This window comes from Arvicola amphibius, chromosome 3 (genome assembly GCF_903992535.2).
Source record: "Arvicola amphibius chromosome 3, mArvAmp1.2, whole genome shotgun sequence".
Lineage (NCBI taxonomy): Eukaryota > Metazoa > Chordata > Mammalia > Rodentia > Cricetidae > Arvicola > Arvicola amphibius.
In genome coordinates, this window is record NC_052049.1 from 168970339 (window position 1) to 168992794 (window position 22456).

The following is a 22456-nucleotide window of genomic DNA, read 5'->3' on the forward strand; positions in this document are numbered from 1 at the left end:
CTGAACATGCACACATGCACACACACATGCACACACGTACGAGCACACGCACGTACGAGCACACGCACACGGGCACTCAGTGGGTAAAAGATTGATTTTAGAATAAGAATGTCACGGTTTCTGGGGATAGCAGATGCTTCTACCTCTGTGTCCCCAGAACTGAGCTCAGGATCTGGCCCAGAGCAGAAGCTCAGTTAATATTTGTGGTATGAATTAGACTCGGACTCTTGGCTACTCAGTCACTTTGCTTGGCCTGGGAGCATCTAATCCCACACTGGGTCACCTGTCTTCCCTCTTCCCGTCCCAGGTTGTGCCTTACACAGCAGGTCTCCCAAAGTGAGCAAGTCTGAGGATTTGAGTCTCTGTCCCTTGAGGTTGGTGGCAAATCCTATGCCTCCTTCCATGGAATGGCCTTTTCCCCAAATGTCCAAATGTATTGTTCTGGGTTTTCCCTAAACCATAAGTGCCCTCAACACTTCCTGCAGGGTCCTAGGGCCAGGTCCCCATACCCTGACACCCCCAGGTTGTCCTCCTCCACCTGGATGGACAGAACCACTGTATTCTGCCGGCTCAGTAGGGTGGCTGACCAGGTCTGCTTGGTGTTCAGCCGAGGGAGGAGGACCAGCTTGTGCATCCAGGGCGCCCAGTGAACACCCTGTTCACATTCCTGCGCCAGCCGGAATGCTGGGACGAGCCAAAGGCCGCATTCCTCAAGCAGCGGCCAGATCGCAGTTCAGGCTTCTGCCCCGCCTCCCCTCAGCCCATCGTGCTCAGCAGGGAAGCCTGGCCCCAATTTGTGCGGACGCCCCCTGGCGGCAGGGGCTGGTACGGCTCCCTTGGGTTCTCTGTTCACAGTTTGGATTGGAGCATCCACCACCACCACCTTCCAAATTCCAGACATGACTTCCGTCTACAGCTCCACTTTAATGTTTGCAGCCTCGACTGCAGAGAAGGTGCTTACCAGGAAAAGTTGAGGAAGCAGGAGCCAAGCTCTCATTGGCCTTGTCTAACATCCTGACACCTGCCTCCCATACGCCACCCCTGCCTCCTCTCAGGAGGAATCACCACCCAGTGCGCCACTTTCCTGTAGGTACTTTCTAGGCTGGTAACCCAGATGAGAGAGTGGCAGGCCTTACCTTGGCCCTGTTATTCATTGCCCACAGAGTGACTTTTTTAAAAAAATATTTATTTATTATGTATTCAATATTCTATTTGTGTGTATGCCTGCAGGCCAGAAGAGGGCACCAGACCCCATTACAGATGGTTATGAGCCACCCTGTAGTTGCTGGGAATTGAACTCAGGACCTTTGGAAGGGCAGGCAATGCTCTTAACTGCTGAGCCATCTCTCCAGTCCACAGAGTGACTTTTTTGAGACTCCAGTGAGGTCGTGGGGGAAGAAGATGTCGTTGGTCCTGCTTATTGGTGGCACTGGACACAATGAGTAGATCCCATACATCTATACAGTTAGGATCGCTGGGAGGGGTGAAAATTGTGGCCTTAAGAAGGTAGCTTCATCCTTGCCAAAAGCACACCAACAGGAGCATACAACTGCACCATCTCTAAATGCTGCTCAAAGAAATAAGCAAAGGATTCTCTTTTTAAAAGCTAAAGCTGCCGGGCAGTGGTGGCACACACCTTTAATCCCAGCAATCGGGAGGCAGAGGCGTATGGATGTCTGTGAGTTTGAGGCCAGCCTGGTCTACAAAGTGAGTTCCGGGATAGGACAGGCTCCAAACTCCAAAGCTACACAGAGAAACCCTGGATCGAAAAACAAACAAAACGAAACAAACAAAAAAGAGCCTAAAGCCAGGATTAGGCAGTGAAAGTTCAATTTAAAGGAGGATTTGTCAGGCTCACCTATTCCTCATGGAGGAACCAGTCCACAGTCCTGGTCAGCAGAGATGTTGAGCAATGGGGCAATGCAGGGACTCTTCCCCATTCTCCCAGCTTGTGGGGGAAAGGAGCTACAGATGAACCATGCTTCCATGTTTGCATAGAAGCACAGGCATGGTTATCTGCCAACATAGCTGCTGAGCTACCTGGGGAATCAGCAGTGTAAATAAGACAGCCGGGAACTTGCATTGCTCACCATGCAGGAGGTGCTTACCAGGAAAAGTCAAGGAAGCGGGAGCCAAGCTCTCATTGGCCAACATTTCAGCTTTAGGGGTGCTGGGTTCAGGGTTGAGTTTGATGGCCAGCTTACCTCGTGTGGTTGTTTTCTGAGCCTCGACAAGCAGGAAGATAAAGCGGCCCTTTCTTAGCTGGCATAGGTCTTACTCACCATGTCTACAGGTGGCACAGAGACAGGATGACAGGAAGCCATGAAGCCCTGGCAGGTCATCAAAGAGACAGAGCTAGGCCATGTTTCAGTGTGTTGGGGGAGGGGACATGAGGATGCTTAATGTGCTAGTGATGGAGTCAGACTCACAAGAAGCCCCAGGGACGAGTTGATCCATTTCACAAATATTTATCAAACTTGGACCCTACTCCTGAGAGACCCGGTATTTCTTGGAGGTGATGGTGTGGTAAATGACGAGACAGAGGCCGGTCCAGGGACAGGTGAGGTGCAGAGATGGTGTTGGAGCCCATCTGGAGCACACTATGTGTGTGTGTGTGTGGGGGGGGTTCTAGGAAGGATTGTAGTGGAGTCCTGGGAAATACAGGGGCAGAGAAGGTTCTTCCAGAAGAGGGGGAACTCTTTCTTGCCTCTACTCTAGAATCTTCATTCATACCGGAAAGCGACTATGTCCCCATACCTGTGTTTTGCTAGGGAATTTCCACAGTCTCTGCTGGCCGTGTGTCTAGATCAGCTGGCCTGTAAGCCTGTGTTCCGAAGTCACTTTCTGAAGACGCATGTGGCCGAAAACTCCCTAGGCAAGGGTCTGGTTTCAGAGAAGAATTAGTCCTGAAAATTTGGCCCCTTTGCCTTAGTAATACTTCCAGCCAGAGCCCTCTCTGTGTCAACCCTCAGACCTCTGTGTGTCCAGAGGCTGCATGGAACTAAACAGCCCAGTCTCATAAAAAGGCCCAGTCCCCATCTGCAAGCCCCCCCCCCACCTGATCTTGCCTTTCCTACTCAGGTGGGTGGCTGGCCTCTGCTGAGCCTCACCCTATTCTTGTGTTTAGAATGAACAGAAAACTACCAGGCCCTACCTATTCCATAAGAAAAAAAAATGAGATGATAAGGTCTTGTGAAAAGTTATTTTATGTGTATTGGTGTTTTGTCTACATGTATGTCTGTGCACTATGTGTGTGCCTGGTGTCATCAGAGACCCAGGAATGGAGTTACAGATGGTTTTGAACCACCCTGAGGGTGCTGGGAATTGAACCTGGGTCCTCTGGAAGAGCAGTGCTCTTAACTGCTGAGCCATCGGCCAGCCTCCAAATAATAAGCTGTTTACAAGTTTTCTTTTTTGTTCTATTCTTTCTTTCTTTACTTTTAAAGATGTATTATTTATTTTGCATACAGTATTCTGCCTGTGTGTATCCCTGCAAGCCAGAAGAGGGCACCAGATCACATTACAGATGGTTGTGAGCCACCATGTGGTTGCTGGAACTGAACTCAGGACCTCTGGAAGGCCAGGGAGTGCTGTTAACCTCTGAACCATCATCTTTCCAGCCCTCCTTGTTTCTTTTACACTCATTGAGTTATTTTTGTATGCATACATATGTGTGTGACATGGCCTTGTGTAGAGGTCAAAGGGCACCTTTAGGAAGCTGGTTCTTCTGTCAGGTGAGCGCCAAGGATCAAACTGAGGTCACCAGGCTTTGGAACAAGTGCCTTTAGCCACAGGGCCATCTCACGGGTCTCTCATTCTTTTACATATTTCAGGTACAGTCTTTAGCTCCTGATTCTTGTTCCTGTCTTTCCCAAGGGCTGGAATCACAAGCATACACCATTATACCCAGTTACCGCTGGCGCTTCGTCTAGAGTTTCCTGCATGCTAGGCAAGTATGCACCACCCCCTCCCTCTGCAAAGTCTTCACATTTATCTTGTAGTGTTTCCCAAATCACTAGTTTGGAGTTGGGAGGCCGGCTCTTCAACATGTCTCCTGGTCCCGCTCAGAGATCCCAGTGAGGAAACTCATCCCAAGGGACCCTGATGGGGTGGGGGGTGCGGCGGGGGGAGGGGGGGACGGGAACGACGATAAAAGTGGCTTTGCTTTTCTTCTCAGTAAATCCCTGGAGTATGGACTTTTCCTCTGTCAAGATTTGAACAAACTCCACTAGGTTACTTTTTAAATTCTTTCTCCCTGAAAAATAATTCCACAGAGGAATGCAGTTTCAAGGGAGGCCCTTCCATTGTAGAGGGAGGGCAGACACACAGTAAACCGGGGTGGAGCCAGAAAAGCCCCACAGAGCAGGGCAGACCCACTCCAGTGAGCCATACAGGGCAGCACACTACACGGAGGAGCCTGCACCATCTCCTCCTAGGTCTTTCTTCCAGGTACCAGACATTCATGAGGCAGAACAAAACCAGACAAAACCCACCTGAGGTTAAGGGCTTTAGCCATCATTAGAACCAAAGTCCCTATGGGTCCTGGTTTTAGAGTCGCGTGAGCCCCACTAGCGACGGTCTTCACAGAATCCACTTGCCCAGGTGCTTGACCCTGCCTTCCTGGCTGTGGCGAACACTTCCTCAGCTTCAGCGCGATTTTGCTCGTGCTCCTAAGAAGCCCCGAGCAAGCTCTGTTGTCGCTAGCTGCTGTTATTATCAAGGCATGGAGACCTTTGCTAGGACCCCAAGCCTTATTACAAATGAGAGGAGATATCATTTCAAAAGATGGTTTGAATTTGGAAGTCACATCGTGTCACAGCTGTCACTGGCTTTAATACCATAATGCCGCTAAGAGTCCAGACAGGCACGGGAGTGACAACTTAGGCATTTCCCCATCTCATACACAGGTACTGGCGGCTCTTTCAGCTCTGGACACCTCAAAGCCCCTCCCTCCCTCCTTCCTTCTGCGAGGATTCCTTTAGCTGCTTTGTGACATCCAGTCCCACCAGTACGTAGAAATGGTGTGTGTGAGAGAGTCCTGGTCCCAGGGAGGTGGCTCGGCTCTTCCCTAGCTCGTCAGTCATCACATGCACTTTGCTGACCCAAGATCTTTTGGCAGACGACGTCATAAAAGCAGCAGCACCGCCAGACAGTGGTGGCGCACGCCTTTAATCCCAGCACTCGGGAGGCAGAGGCAGGCGGATCTCTGTGAGTTCGAGGCCAGCCTGGTCTACAAGAGCTAGTTCCAGGACAGGCTCTGGAGCTACAGAGAAACCCTGTCTCAAACAAACAAACAAACAAACAAACGAACGAACGAATGAATGAATGAATGAAATTTGGAAAAAAAAAACAGCAGCACCAATCTGACAGCAAAGTGGGTTTTTGTTTGTTCGGTATTTTGAGACAAAGTCTCTTACATTTTTTTTTTTAATACGGCAAGTATATAATGACCTTACTGGAATCTTGCCAGCCCAGGACCCATATCTTTGAAAGCCAGCTTTTTTCAGGAAGGGACTCCCTCCCCCAAAATAAAAGGTGAGTAGGTCCATACCACAAAAAGAAATTCTAGGAAAAAAAATTGCACATTCCCGTTCATAATTCTACTTCTGAATCTCCGAATCCACACTCCCAATATCCTGCAATGAAGGAAAGGTGGGGAGGGCACCAGGGAGTCTGAATTTGTGGAATCCTTTGGATTTAAAGGCTGTTCTCAAACTGCATTTCTGAAGAGACAGGGGCTGTGTTCCTCGCCTGAGCATGGAGAAACAGCGGCCTCTGGTGGTGAAGATATGAAATGCTCCCCAAGCGCTGGATTGCAGGTATCCGCCACTAGTAGCCAATGCAATTGTCTAGAAAGCCCTTAACCATGTCACTAGCAAATAGACAAGGGGCCTTGCCTAGATTTGGTGAAGGAGAAAGGAGTAGGCCTCGTGCTCCGAAGAGGCACAAAACATCTACTGAGTCACAGTGAGGCCATAATGAGACCCTTGTTCTTTGCAAACCCGATGCATTTTCAGAGTGGCTCAAATAACCTGAAAGATAAAATGTGGGGACCGTTTGCTGTTGTGCTCCTGCTTCACATTAAATACCAACCTCTGACTTGTGGGTAGCTATCTTCACAACCCTGAGAGGTGGTGAGCTCGTGGAGTTTACTAATATCATCTATTCTGTGCCAAGCAGAGTTCCCACAATCGATGGTGGGTAGTGTCCAGCTGAGCTGGGAGTCCTGCCAGCCTGAACCTCTCCTTTTCATGTTCTCTTTCCTCCCTAGGGAGTCTCTTCTCTCCCACCCATCCTCCCATTTAGGGGCACTTTTAGCCCGCTTGTCTCTCCAGTAAGCACAGACCAGCAGTACTCACGGATTGCGGTTTCAACGGCTGCTTCCTTGCTGCCTCGGAAGACAGGCATCCTACATGTACCACAGACAATTTTTTTTTTTTTTTTGGAAAGGCCTGATGTAGCTGTTCAGCTTGGGAGTGGGCTGTGTTGGAAAATGGGTGAAGAACCATCCATCACGAAAAGAAAACATGGTTTCCTTAAAAATACCCTGAAGCCAACTGATTTCCAAAGCTCACCTATCTCTTTGAGTGCCTGTGGAAGTTTTTCCTTTTAAAGGTTTAAGAACCTGAAAACATCTCCCACTTCTATCTTGCTTCTCTCTTGGCTCTGTCCTTTCAAGGGGAGACACAAAGTAAACAGTAAATCCAGGGACAAAGGCCCTCACAGGGCCCAATCAAAGGTGTTTCCAATTTCTTTTAGACTAGACGTTAAACACCATCAACTCCAGGAAAAGTTCAAGTACACAACCCTAATGAACTAGTTGACTCACTAAGATATGACACATATTTATGTGGAAAAAGAGGGATAATTTGGCCAGGCGGTGGTGGTGCATGCCTTTAATCCCAGCATTTGGGGGGCAGAGGCAGGTGGATCCCTGTGAGTTCTAGGTCCACCTTGTCTACAGAGCGAGTTCCAGGACAGCCCAACAGTGCTATATGGAGAAACCGGGTCTTGAACACCCCTCCCCCGACACACACACAAAAGAAAAAGGTGTAATAATTTAAAAAAAAAAAAAAAAAAAAAAAAAACTTGAGGACAAAACTATCCCAGTGGGCCTGAGGAAACAGCACTAAGGTAAGGAGATGGTGTGGAATACGAACACCTGTTTACTAGGAAAGGCAGATGACATCTGGGGACCTGGAGAGATGGCTCAGGGGTAAATTGCAACCAAGCCTGATGACTTCAGTTTGATCCCAGAAACCATGTAGTGGAAGGAGAAACCGAACTGTCTGAAGTCCATCTCTGACCTCCACACGTGTGCATGGGAACATGAGCACACACATACACACATTTTAAAAGTGTAAAACAAAACAAAAACAAAATGGGGAGGGATAAAAACATTGAAAATGTAGACCAGACCGCCTGCCTGCCTTTGTCTCCCAAGGGCTGGGGTTAAAGGCATGCATCACCAAGTTTAGGGGTGAGAATAAATAATAAAAATTGAAGGCGAGTGCTTTTTTTTTTTTAAAACCGTGAGCTGTATTTATTTTAATTACTAAAATCAAGCTTCACATACTTCTTTGATTCTCAAATATAATAATTTAGCATGTTTAAGAATCAAGTAAAATGGGTGATAGCATTGATGGACATCTTTAAAAGAGAATAAAAAGACCAGCAGCTAAGAAGCATGGGCGGAAGTCCAGAAGTCTGACTCCAGGACAGCAGCAGAGATGGCAGAAGGGAGATGAAGGTCAGAAAAGGACGTTCTCCCAAGAGACAGACACAGCCATTGCGATCAGTGAGATCAGGGAGGCAGGAATATCAAGAGGGAAATTAAGGAAGAGAAACACCCATGGCCTGATTGTAGGAGACAATACTAAACCACAAATACAGAAAGAAATCCCATTAAAACCCTGAAGTCTGAGAATTGTGACTTCCGCTCAGTGGGAGAGTCTAGCACTTAAAGGAAAAAAAATTGTCAAAATTGATTTTTGTTCTTTTTTGGGGGGGGGGCGGTTCTGAGACAGGGTTCCTCTGTGTAGCCCTAGATGTCCTGGAACTAGTTTTGTAGACCTCAAACTCACAAAGAACCTCTCTAGTGCTGGACTTAAAGGCCTGAACCATCATGGGCTCATGGGCTCATTTGCTTTGTTGTAGTAGAAGGGAGGCTGCTGCTTGTTGGTTCCCCACTGCCTGGCTAGCTTAGACCCGAAATAATCACACAGACACTCTATTGGTTAAATCACTGACTGTCCAGGCAGTGAGATGTCTCTGTCAATTCTAGAGTTTTGGAAGTTGCTTACAATGTACCTCCTGTTTACTTAGGTAAAATTATATCCTTCTGGAGACTTTGATGAAGTTGAAGAATAGATAGTAATAATATAGTTTTCCTTAGTTATGATAAGAGATAAAGTAGATATAAATATTGTAACTGTAATTCTTGCTTGATAACTGTTTTGTTATATGTAATTTTACTATGTTAAAGTTAAAACCTTTTTTATTTAAACAGAAAAGGGGAGGTGATATGGGATTCCCCTCTGTATGCTGTGATTACCATTAATGAATAAAGAAAACTGGCTTGACCTGATAGGGTAGAATAGAGGTAAGTGGGGAAACCTAAACTGAATGCTGGAAGAAAGAAGGGCAAAGTCAGAGAGAAGCCATGGAGCTGCAGCCAGAGTCAGACATGCCAAAACTTTGCCGGTAAGCCACTGCCATGTGGCGATACACAAATTAATGGAGATGGGTTAAATTAATAAGTAAGAGTTAGCCAATAAGAAGCTAGAGCTAATGGGCTAAGCAGTGATTTAAATAATACAATTTCTGTGTGATTATTTCAGAGCTGAGCAGCTGGGAACTAACTAGCGGCTTCCTCCAACACTTTGTTTTGAAACAGAATCATAGTAGCTCAGGCTAGCCTTGAACTCTGTGTGCTGAAGAAGATGACCTTGAATCCCTAATCCTCCTGCCTTGATTTCCCCAATTCTAGAATGACAAACTTACATCATTACCCCTGGCCAGACTCAAAACTTTATGAATTTGATAAAGCTGGTATTATTAATAAATAAGGAATCAGACAACCAGATAACACTACTGGAGAATATAATATAATATAATACAACATTTTGTAGCATAAATTAACCTCTAAAAGTTAAACTTTTAAATGCCTAAAAAGGCTGGGAGTGCCTCTGAGTGGTAGAGCACCTGCCTAGCATGTGCAAGGCCCTGGATTTGATCACTGCACTGCAAAAAATAAAAAATAATAACACAAAATATCTCACGTTTTATACCAGCACTGCTAATTTTAGGAGCTCCTTCCTTGAATAAATTCACTAGAGGGGTGTTTCCTGCAGATCATATGTAGGACATTGTCTTAGTTAGGGTTTGCATTGTGGCCATGGAAACTCTTATAAAGGAAAACATTTAATTGGAGCTGGCTTGTTGTTTCAGAGGTTTAGTCCATTATTGTCATGGTGGGGAGCATGGCAGCATGCAGGCAGACGCGGAGAAGGAGCTGAGAGCTCCACACCTTGCAGGTAACAGGAACTCGACTGGAAACACTGGGTGGCATCCTGAGCATAGGAAACCTCAAAGCCTACTCCTGCAGTGACACACTTCCTCCAACACGGCCATACCTACTCCAGCAAAGCCACACCTCCTAAGAGTGCCACTTCTTATGAACTTATGGGGGCCAACTACATTCATACTACTATAGACATCAAATTTAAAACGACCAAAATGTCCATCAACATCACTGATGTTGATGCAGTTGTAGGGCAAGCCAAGGGAAAGCTGGCTGATTCCTGAGCTCCAGTGCATTCTAAGAGATGGCAAATATGTACACAAATGGGGGTGTATACATTGTATTTCTATTTTTTAAAAGATTTATTTCTTCATTTTATTTATTTTTTTGTTTTCTTGAGACAGGGGGGTTCTCTTTGTGCTTTGGACAGCTCTGGCCGTCCTAAAACTCACTTTGTAGACCAGGCTGGCCTTGAACTCACAGAGATTCACCTGCCTCTGCCTCCTGAGTGCTGGGATTAAAGGCATGCACTACCACTGGTTATTTTTTCATTTATTTCTATGTGTATGTTTACATGAGTGGTTTTATGTGTACCACATGTGCAGATGCTGGTGGGGGCCATCAGAGCCCCCATGAACTGGAGTTACAGGCAATTGTGAGCTGTGTAGTGATGAGGCGAGCAGGCCTGCTTTTCGTACCGCCCAGCACGGCTAGCTCAGCCCCGGAAATAATGACACAGAAACTGTATTCATTTAAATACTTCCTGGCCCATTAGTTCCAGCCTCTTATTGGCTAATTCTCACATCTTGATTAATCTGTTTCTAGTAATCTGTGTAGCACCACGAAGTGGTAGCTTACTGGGAAGATTCTAACCTATGTCCATCTTGTGCCGGAGCTTCATGGCATCTACCTGACTCTGCTTTCTTTCTCCCAGCATTCTGTTCGGTTTACTCCACCTATCTAAATCCTGCCCTATCAAAAAGCCAAGGCAGTTTTTTTTTTAATTAACCAATGAAAGTAACACATAGACAGATGACCCTCCTCCATCAGAGCTGCCTGATGTGGGCGGAGGACTCGAACCCAGACCAACTGCGAGAGTGGTTAATGATGGCCCTTAGCCACTGAGCCATCTCAGCAGCCCCTGCTTTGTATGTAAAAAGCAAATAACATACACCATTATTAAGATCTTCACCTGAATGGATGCCCATGGAACCAGAGAGGCTGGGGCTGTGTGTGGGGAGGGGCTGTGGGTGGAGGCTGAGGGGAGCTGCGCCCTTCATCTCAGACTGGACAAATCCTGTCACTCTTGGCAGGCTAACACACTATGCCACACTTGAGAACATAACTGACATCCTCCCGGTGGTGCTGCTGTGAATCCAGCACGGTTTTCTTAATATCTTGGCATTAAGGCAAAAAAAGTTTTTGTTTCATTTGCTTATTTTTATAATTTGTGTTACAGTTATTTATTTATTTTGTGTTAAGGGGAGACACGCATGTGCCATGGCTCGTGCATGAATGGAGGTCATGAGGGAGTTGGTTCTCTTTTTCCACCACAGGTCCTGGGAATTGAACTGAGGTTATCATGTTTATATTGCCTTTACAGTGAGCCATCTCACTGGTCCCAGGCTTAGCATGGTTTTAAGGGACCCTCTTAGTGTAGCGGAGACGAGGACAGAACACACACATGCATCTGGGTGGAATCTCAGAACTTAAAGGGGAATGCACACATGCTTCTAGAAAGAAAAAGGGGGTCAAATACAGATACGGGCGTGAGATCCACCTTGACGTCAGATTTCATGGGAATTAACTGCTACAGACACAAGCATGATTTTTCCAAGTTTGAGAAGAAACTTAATTTTGCATTTGATTTTGAAATTTTAATCTGAAGTTTGGTAGTCAACTTTCCACCCAGAATGACGAACAAATAAAGTCATTTTCTGAAATTCCAGGAGTCAGATAATCTGCCACTCCCTGTTTATGAAGAAATTACTTCAGGGGCTGGAGAAGTGGCTCAGCGGTGAAGAGTCCTGGCTGCGCTCTTTCAGGGGGCGGATCCTACGGCTTTTCATTGCTGTGAAGAGATGCCATGACCGTGGCAACTCTTACAAAGGAAACTTTTCATTGGGGTGGCTCCCTTACAGTTTCAGGGGTTCAGTGCATTATCATCGTAACAGGTACATAGTGGTGTGCAGGCAGACATGGTGCTGAAGCTGACAGTCCAACATCCTGCAGGCAACAGGAAGTCAATGAGACACCGCCTGGGATCCTGAGCACAGGAAACCTCAAAGTCCGATCCCACAGGATTACACCTCCTCCAACAAAGCCATACCTCCTCATAGTGCCACTCCCTATGAGATTATGGTGGCCAATTTCCCACTACCACAGGACCTGAGCTCAACTCCTAACATTCCCATGGAGGTTCACAACCATCTGTGACTCCAGTTCCAGGGCATCCAATGCCGTCTTCTGACTTCAGTGGGTACACAAAGGGCGCACAGACATACATGCATACAAAAATACCCATACCCATCCAAACAACCAATTCTACAAAGAACAGCTGAGGGTTTTGTAAACGGAAGCTGAATATGAGAATAAATACTAAAATGAGAAGAAAAATGAGATAATACATGTTTGGACTCTGGTGCCTGGGATAGTCTCCTTTGATCTGCAGATGCTTTAATAATCATCAGGGCTGGGCTGGAGAGATGGCTCAGAGGTTAAGAGCACTGACTGCTCTTCCAGAGGTCCTGAGTTCAATTCCCAGCAACCACATGGTGGCTCACAACCAACTGTAATGAGATCTGGTGCCCTCTTCTGGCCTGCAGATGTACATGCAGGCAGAACACTGTATGCATAATAAATAAATAAATCTTTAAAAAAATAATCATCAGGGTTGTTTGTGACAAGATCTTCTTGATAGTGCAGGCTGACCACGAACTCACGAGCTCACCGCTCAGCTATACCAGCTGGTCTGTAGGCCCCCTGACCTGAAGCTTACCACCCCACCCCACCCCCGTCTCTCTCTTTCTGTCTCTCAGACAGGGTTTCATAATATGCTCCAGGCTGGCTTTCATAGCTCAAAAGCGCATCCCCAGACAGAACTGAAGCGAAGAAGCCTGGCTGTGTTCCAAAGGCACCTTTATGAGTAAGATAGAACCTATCAGCCACAGGGCCCTTGTTTGCCACCCTGGATCCAAGACAAATTCCTCAGGAGGGATGGCAGGGGGAAAAAATCACTCAGTAGCTACTGTTAGAGGAAGCTGATGGCTACATATCTGAGCCAGAGAGTCCCCTTCCTGTCTTCCCCGGGCCTCCACCTGGTTTATAGACCTAGAAGTTCCTGTGACACAGGCTCTGGACATAGAGACAGAAATTAGGTTTGTTTTTACAGTCAGTCTAGAGACACACACCTTAATAGAACATACACAAAGATTTATTTTGTCACGTAAAAGCCTGAAGGGTGGCCACCCAGGCAGGTAAAGTGTGCAAGACCCCTCCTGTGTGTGGTCCTTACCCATGCGGTCCAAGCTGTTGCCATGTGTCCCACCACAGCCAACCAGCAGGAAGAGGAAAGCAGCGTGGGCCAGCCCTCCCCACCCTCTCTCTGTCTGAAGGCCTTCCCAGAAACTGTATTATTATCTGCCTGAGCCTCGGGCCTCAGCGGCTGTATCTAATTGGACGAGGTGAAGATGCACCCGTCAGCTTTAAATGCTGACTGGAAGCGGAGGGCAGACACCAGACAGCTAGCTGTCTCTGTCTCAGTTGCCTGGAGGAACCGTGAGCTGGCAGAGACCCAGGCTTGCTTAGAAACACAATTCACAGGGAAGGTGGCACCCCAGCAGAGGATGCCAAGATGCAAGGCCAGCTTCGTGGTCCTGCAGGATGGCGGAGGCCTCTTGCTCAAAAGGCCCACCCTTGGTTTCATGGTGGGCTGTCAGCATCTTGAAATTCTTAGTAATTTGATTGTTGAGCTTGTTATTTTGTAAGTGAAGTCTGGTGGGGCAGTGGATATGAGTCTGAGGGGACACATACCAGAACGCCACAGGTCTTCGTAGTGCCCACCCACACACTACCTGAGGAATGTCCAGCATGGCACTTCCGCAGCACTTTCTCCTGGTTCCCAGGCTCACATTTCGGCACTGCTTTGCGATTTCTTTCCTTCTTCTTTCTTTCTTTCCCATATATTTGTTTTTGTGTGTTCCATATACATGGAAGTCAGAGGATAAATTGTGGGGGCTGGTTCTCTCCTTCTACTATGTGGTATTCGGGGATCAAATTCAGGCCATCGGGCTTGGCCCCACCTTTATCCACTGAGCCACCTCACTGACCTTGCTCTATGTGTTTCACTGTGGAGCTTAAATTAGTCTTACATCCCTAGAACCCATTTAAGATGGGCATGTGTGGCGGCTGCCTGTAAGCCCAGCACTTGTAAGACAAAGACAGGAGCCCATGGCAAGCTAGCTAAGAAGATATGCAGAACTGGCAAGTTCTGCGGTTCAGAGAGAGACCTTGTCTCAATAAGAAAGAGGGAAAGCCACTGAGGAAGAAGCTTGACATCAACTTTGAGCCTCCAAATGCATATACCCCACATGCGCGCGCGCGCGCACACACACACACACAAAAGAGACAAAACTAGGACCAGGCAGTGGTGTTGCACACCTTTAATCCCAGCACTCAGAGACAGAGCTGGGTGGGATCTCTGTAAATTGGAGGCCAGCCTGGTCTGCATATAGAGCAAGGTCCAGGACAGTTAAGGCTAAATAGAGAAAGCCTGTCTTAAAATACCCCCCCCCCAAAAAAAAAGGAGGAGGAGGAGGAAGAGAAGGAAGAGGAATAAGAAGCAAAACTAAAAAGTTGGTGCTGTGGGCTAGGGATGTCACTCAGCCAGCAGAAAGCTTGTCCAGCACGTAGTGAGCTCTGTGTTCCATCCCCAGTACCAAATAAAACAGTATGTGAGGGTGCATTCCTGTAAGCCCAGCATTCTGGAGGTGAAGGCAGAAAGATCAGAAGGTCATCCTTTATCATACATGGAGATCAAGGCCAGTGTAGATGAAATGAAATCCTGCCTCAAAAACAAAACATCCCATGATGCAACATTTCTGTTTGTTCTGATAAAAACATAATATGCATGGACTAATCTATGAAACAAACTATAAGCTTCCTATAATTTTGTATGTGAGTTACTCTTACATTTTCATCTAAAGCCAGCAGGGCAGAAAATAATGATGAATAGCGGAATTCATGCTAACTGGAAAATTTTCATTTTCCCTTCCTTAGAATGACATTAAGTAGCAAATAAAATGCCACAATAAATTAAGAAGAAAGAAAAACAACCATAGTTCAGGATCTTTGGTAGCATTTTCTAAGTCCTGAACATGGAGGCTCCGCACTTACATTTTGCCCAGGGCCCTGCCCATCCTGCAGCCGGATCAGTTACTGTAGGATTCCACACAGGAGGCTCACCTCTTAGGTCCCCGCCAAGAGCAGAAGTCTTCTCGGGCTCACAGGGAGCAGGGGGCAGAGACCCCAACATATGAGGCTCCTCTTGTACAAAGCCCTGGGCACGGAGGACCTTCTCTCTGTATATACAGCTCCCAGTACAGCTTAGGGAGATACAGTGGAGGGGGGGGATCTTATTTAGCAGGTACCAAAACTGGCTTCTTGGGCGAGCAGAAGAGAGTGGACAAAATTTAGAAAGACAGAACTTGGAATTTTTTAAAAGACCCCTGGAAAGCAGTCAAACAAGGGTGTGCCACTCCAGACAGATCCAAGGACAGGTTGCCCGAGGCCGTTCTAGGAAAGGGGGCGTGTTTGGCTAAAAGGCAAGCCTAGACGCCCCCACTGCCCAGAGTCTGGGACTACTAAGGATGATCTGATGGGGGATGCCTGTCTGCAGGTCTGCTACCTGTAGATTTTGTACACATTCTGATGGAGGAGTGTCTATGTGTTACTTTCATTTTTAATAAAGATACTGCCTTGGCCCTTTAAGAGACAGAAAATTAGGTAGGCGGAGTAGACAGAACAGAATTGTGTGAAAAAGGAAGCAGAATTGGGGAGACGCTTCAGGCAGTCGCCATGCTTCTCCTCTCCGAGATGGAGGCAGGTTAAGATCTCTCCTGGTAAGCTACCCCTCGTGGTGCTATATAAATTACTAAATATGGGTTAAAGCAAGATATGAGAATCAACCAATAAGAAGCTACAGATAACGGGCCAGGGCCAGGCAGTATTTAAATGAATACAGTTTCCGTGTAATTATTTTGGGCAAAGCTAGCTGGGTGGCGGGACACAGCCCGCCATTCCTTCTACAATATTCCATCTCGAAGAAACTCTTTCCAGCCAGGTGTAGTGGGCATGCCTAGAATCAAAACCACAGTCGAAACAAGGTTACATGATGCAACATTTCTATCTGTTCTGATAAAAATGCAATATGTGTATGATAATATGAAATAAAAGCAACAATATTTGGGAGGTGGAGGCCAGAGAATCAGTTCAAAGTCAGCCTAGCTGACATGAGATCATATCAAAAACGAAAAAACAAAGCTGGGCAGTGGTGGCGCACGCCTTTAATCCCAGCACTTGGGAGGCAGAGACAGGAGGATCTCTGTGAGTTTGAGGCCAGCCTGGTCTACAAGAGCTAGTTCCAGGACAGCTAGGAACTGTCAAAACCCTGTCTTGAAAAACCAACCAACCAACCAAAGAAACAAACAAAAAACAAAGCAACATGTCCATAAACATACAAAATGTTTTTTAATAAAGAAATTATTTATCATTTATTGGTTTTATCATTTCTTTACTTCTTTAATATTTATTTATTTATTTATTTATTTATTATGTATACAATATTGTGTCTACATGTATCCCTGCAGGCCAGAAGAGGGCACCAGACCTCATTACAGATGGTTGTGAGCCACCATGTGGTTGCTGGGAATTGAACTCAGGACCTTTAGAAGAACAGGCAGTGCTTTTAACCGCTAAGCCATCTCTCCAGCCCCCCCCCCCCGCATACAAAATGTTTTATGGGGAATATTTATTTTTTTAGGAAACACATATTGACATAGACAGGCTAAAGGGACATGTATGTAACAACCTCATAAAAGATGGTACCTACTGGGACTCAGCACATGGCTGCTACAGAGGATCTCTTGGCTATTTAGTGCTAACAGTCTGGAGATGCTGACCCTGTTCTTCAGGATTCCTCAGCAAACTGGCTCACAACAAAAGATCCAAACACTAAGATGCATCATCACCGTGGACAGTTCCTCAACGGGCTCTCTCTCTCACACTTCTCTCTGCTAAGAGCTGTCTGCTGGCACCCAGCTAAAGGACAGGGTACCAAAAAGGAAATGTCACAGCTGGAGTTCTTCCTGTCACTCCACAGGGCCTGACCATCATTTCCCTGAGCAGGAAGAAGAGATATTTTTCTGGGCAATTGCCCTGTGGCTCCATTCTACCTTTGGGGGAATTTATTCTATTTTCATGGTTTGCCTAAAATGATAGGAAGCTGTGGTAAAAACCCACTTCCTTCCCTCATGGTAGGAGGCCCTGCCCACATCCTCTGCACTGACCACCATCCTCTATGTTTTGTGGTACAATGAATTAACACAGCTCATACAATGTGGGGGGGGGGGAGGGTGTATATACATACGGAGTCCACCTGCCTCGCATCAGCCTGCCACTAGCCTCCCTTCCCAGGGCGAACCATGCTTATCTGTCACCTGGTAAACTAAAAACCACCTTTGCTCATTTTCTTGTTCTCACTTTTATGCCCCCAATCCTTTTTCCATGTTCAGGTGGCCAAATCAATTATAGGACACTAGAGTTAACATTTTCACTGCAGATAAGTGAGGGGCAATTTTTAAAATATAAACTGTCACCAATATATAGAATATACTTATGCTAACAAGTGTTTATCTAAAATTCAGATGTAACTGGACATTGTGAATGTTTTTGCTTTTTTAATATTTTGTTTCGTTGTTGTTTTGATTTTGAAGCAGGGCTCACTGCGCAGCCCTGCTTGGCTTGGATGCACGTAGACCAGGCTGGCCTTTTAAACTTACGATCTAACCAAATTTGCTTCCCAAGCACAGGTATTCACCACTGTGCTCAGCTAACACCGTGACATTTGCTAATCCTCCCAGCTCTTGCTGGTAGCAAGCAGAAGCATCCTTTAACACAGCGATTCTCAACCTTTGGGGTCGTCAAGAGGTCTCATAGCAGATATCCTACATATCAAATATTTACATTATGACTCATAACAGTAGCAAAATTAAAGTTATGAAATAGCAACGATAATAATGTTATGGTTGGGGGCGCTCACAGGAGGAACTGTATTAAAGGGTCGAAACATTAGGAAGGCTGAGCACCGCTGCTTTAACACGCAAATCAGCTTGTGTCACTTGTGTCCAGTTTCCCATCTCCGATCATGGGCCCTTGGAGGTAGAAATCCCTGCTCACCTTCCCAGTGCTGCCTGCCCTTCACTCACCCACTCTCCCTCCTCCACTTGCTCCAACCACAGAGCCTTGCTTGTTCCTTGCCCTTCTCCCACATTATGAGTTCTGTCTGGCTTTACCCAGCTCATGTTAGTGTCTCAGAACACTAACATGTTAGAGGCTTCAAACCCGAAGCCCCTCTGCCTCTGCACCGCTCTCTGCTTTCTCTGTGACCCACCTTCCAACCTACCACACAGTACGTGCGTGCGTGCGTACTCACAGATGTGAAGTGTGTGGCATCTGAGGACACAGCCTGAGTCTTGTCAACCCCGCCCAGCAACTGCAAACATTCAGTTAGAATTTTGTGGATCCTCGGGGAAACCCAAGGGCAGGAAGTGCAGCCAAGAGCAGTCCGGGAAGCAACCTTAGCTTTGTCCATCCTCCACAGGCTGTTAGCCTAGCTCCACTTACTTTTTTTTTTCTCAAGGCCACCCTTGGCCACTGTTCCAGGCCTCACTAGGACTTTTCTAGGCACTGGAGAGACTGGGGATCTGTTCTTCCTTTCCTGCCCTCCCCCACCTCCTCCACTCTCTCATCTCTCCCTCTCCATTAGCATTTATAATTTTAAAAATACATGAACAGTGCTGACGGCTCAGTGCTTGCCAGGCAAGCGTGAAAACCTGAGTGCAATCCCCCAGAACCCAAGGAGAAGATGGGTGTCTTAGCATAGGCTTGTAAACCTAGCACTGGGGAGACAGACAGATCCCAGAAGCTTGCTGACCAGCCGGCCTACCTGAGTTGAAGAACTCCAGGACAAGGAGCGGCTTCTCTCTCCCTCTCTCTCTCTCTCTCTCTCTCTCTCTCTCTCTCTCTCTCTCTCTCTCTCTCTGTCTGTCTCTCTCTCTGACACACACACATACATACACGTATATGATGTGGGATTCCCCTCTGTATGCTGTGAATATGTTTTATTACCATTGGTTAATAAGGAAGCTGCTTTGGGCCTACAGCAGGGCAGAATAGAGTAAGACAGGAATTCCAAGCCGATAGAGGAGGAAAGAAGGCGGAGTCAAAGAGATACCATGTGCAGCGCACAATGCCTGTCTGCGCTCTATGTGCTACCATACAGTTCGTGAGCTTCAGGCAAGGGGCTGGAGGTTGAAACACACAAAGACTCACACAGAGACAGAGCCACGGACACCTAGTCACTGGTAAGAAGCCCTTTATTCAATAGCACCACGGAGGCTTATATACCTAACAATCAAGTGGGCCAACAGGTGAAAACCTTATCCTCTGATCCCCAAGGCCAAGGCAACACATGCTCGTGAAGCAGAGCTAGTAAACAACTTTGACACAGCTTTCAGTAACTCAAATCACAAGGAAAGTAAAGATCTCTAGCAGGGAAGAGCAGCTGGAGGCCAGGACTCCAAATGATCCCAACAGCCATGTAGCTGCCAAAGGAGACAGATGCCCCGAACCTTGCCAGTAAACCATGAGCCTCATGGTAAAATACAAAATAATAGGAATGGGTTAATTTAAGATATAAGAGTTAGTTAACGAAAAGCCTGAGCTAATAGGCCAAGCAGCATTTTAATTAACATAGGTTCTGTGTGATTATTCAGGTCTGAGCAGTCGGAAACGAATGAGCAGTCTTCACCTACACACACACACACACACACACACACACACACACACAGTGAATGGCACCCAAGGAATAACATCTAAGGTTGGCCTTTGACCTCTAAACACAGTTGCACATATACCCTTCACATCCCACTCACAAAATATTCACATACACAGAATAAATGAATAATGTTCCTGGAAAACACTTCCCTTTGTAAATGCTGAGATTGAGAACAACACCAAGAAGCTGAACTTCTCTACTATTACACAGTTAACAATCCCCTACCTAGTGAATGGTGCTGCCCACAGTGAGCTGGGCCCTCCTACCTCAATTACCTTAACTAAGACAATCCCCCATAGACACACTCAAAAGTCAAACCCAGGATAATCTTTTTCTGTTGTTGTTTTTTTTGGTTCTTTGTTTTTTGTTTTTGTTTTTTTCGAGACAGGGTTTCTCTGTAGCTTTTGGAGCCTGTCCTGGAACTAGCTCTTGTAGCCCAGGCTAGTCTTGAACTCACAGAGATCCATCTGCCTCTGCCTACTGAGTGATGGGATTAAAGGCCTGTGCCACCACTGCCTGGCCCAGTATAAATAATCTTTTAAAATTTATTTGTTTGTTTGTTTTTTTGAGATAGGGCTTCTCTGTGTAATAGCCTTAGCTGTCCCAGAACTTATTTTGTAGACCAGGCTGGCCTTGAACTCACAGAGATCTGCCTGCCTCTGCTTCCTGAGTGCTGGGATTGAAGTCATGCACCACCACACCCAGCTTGTAAGTAATCTTTCATTGAGACTCTTCTTCCACCTGCACTGTGTAGAAAGCTCCTATCGTGGTGTCATGGTACTTCTTCACAACAGTACAACCCTAACCAAGACAGCACACCTCTCAGTCTGCCCGGTGAGCTGTGTTGTTAAGCTAAGCAGATTGGCTGTAAGTAAGAACATTCTGAGTTTGGGTCCTGGCTCTGCCACAAGCTGCCACTCAACCTCACACAAGTGTCATCCTTACTGAGCCAGTCCCTCCATCCATAAGTTGTCATTACATCTGCTTTCTGGGGCGCCTGGGTGGACACACTCATGTGGAGCCCAGCATACAGCTGGCCTTCTATTAAAGGCAGCTGTTACATGTTATTGGGTGGGTTGAGAGGAAGCCAGAAGGACTCTGAAGTTCAAAAGGAAGAGCAAAAGAAGCCGGAGGAGGCTTCCCAACACTTCCTTCCTTCCTTCCTTCCTTCTCCATCTTTTACAATATTATTATTATTAGTAGTAGTAGTAGTAGCAGCATTATTATTAGTAGTAGTAGTACTAATAGTATTGATGCATTGGAATAAGGCAAGTGGAAAATAGGGGAAAGAAGAAAATAAGAGAATAAACACCCATATTGCATATGGTCGCCAAAATATTTTGCTTATGGGTAAGCTTCTGTGCCTTGAAACCTTCGAGGAAGAAGACAGGGTTCAGTACCAAGCAACCCCTAAGCCTCAGAGGCTCATTCTTTGTTCACCCAGAGTCCCCTGTGGTCAGAGTGACTCTCGCACAGGCTGCCCTCCCAGAGGAGACCTAACGATGGAGGCCACTTAAACCTGGGGCACCGCCAGCTGCACGTAGGGTCCGAAGGCTTGAGTGTAGATAAGTATCTATCACCTCCCTATGATGGTCAAAGATAGTCCTGAGGCCACATCTTGAGGGAAGGCAGAGAGTGGAGATGGCTGGGAAATGCAGCCAGCCAAGGGCTGGGGAAGATGAGAATTGAGAGCCCTAAGGAACAATATTTTCTTTCTTTCTTTTTTTTTTTAAAGTAGAGTATTCCTCGGAAATACTCGAGTACTGACAAACATGTTACAAACTATTTTAACTTTTCTTTTTCTAAAAAAAATTATTTATTTACTATGTATACAGTGTTCTGTCTGCATGTATGTCTGCACGCCAGAAAAGGGCACCAGATCTCATTGTAGATGGTTTTGAGCCACCATATAGTTGTTGGGAATTGAACTCAGGACCCCTGGAAGAGCAGTCAGCACTCTTAACTGCTAAGCCTTCTCTCCAGCCCCATGAGGATCATTTTCAACATTAGATTTGCATACATTTGAATTCTGTAATTTATGGTTAAACATTCAGACGCTTGCTCATTTTTTTCAGTATCACAAATATAACTTGATTCTCCCAGTCCCATTGTGACTGTAGTTGGGATCAGTACTAGTTTGTGATAGTGTGCTATTATCAGATAAGCTCCTCAGCTCCCATCCCCATCCCCCCAAAACCACACTACTCGCATAGTCTGGGAGTCACTCCCCAACTTCTCAGATGGAAATTTGCATCAAGGGTTGCATGTGAGGCTTTGGGCCTGACATCCCTCTGGGTATTGGTCAGCACATGGGACGGATGCAGCTTCTCCATCCGTCATGCATCTTCTACCCACGCCACCTCTGCTGCCAGGACCTTCACAGAAGGCCGCTGAGAGCTCTGCACACGCAGTATGTTGGTCTACAGCACCATATGGAGTACTCTGCTATGAAGAAGTACCACCATGTGCCCCTGTTTTCTCTGTAGAAACTTGGCTACATGGGGCCTGAAGCTGCACTATTTGGGCACAGGACTTCACTCAGCCCTTCACCAGTTCTGATCCTTTATTCTTCCACAAATGTTTAACACTAGTTGAGACACCTATTCTTAGGGTGATGAAGACTTAGTCGTCATCTCCCAAGGCCCTGCCTGCGAAGGAGAGGTCTTAGCTCCCTTAATTTTTAATCTAGGAGCGCAATAAATAAATACAAGAGCAGGTTCATGACAGAAGAGCACAAACGTGCTATTTGTTCCATATGCACGTGAGAATCTTCACTAGAGAGTGAATTAGCTGCAGAAAGGAAAAATGTTGATTTGATG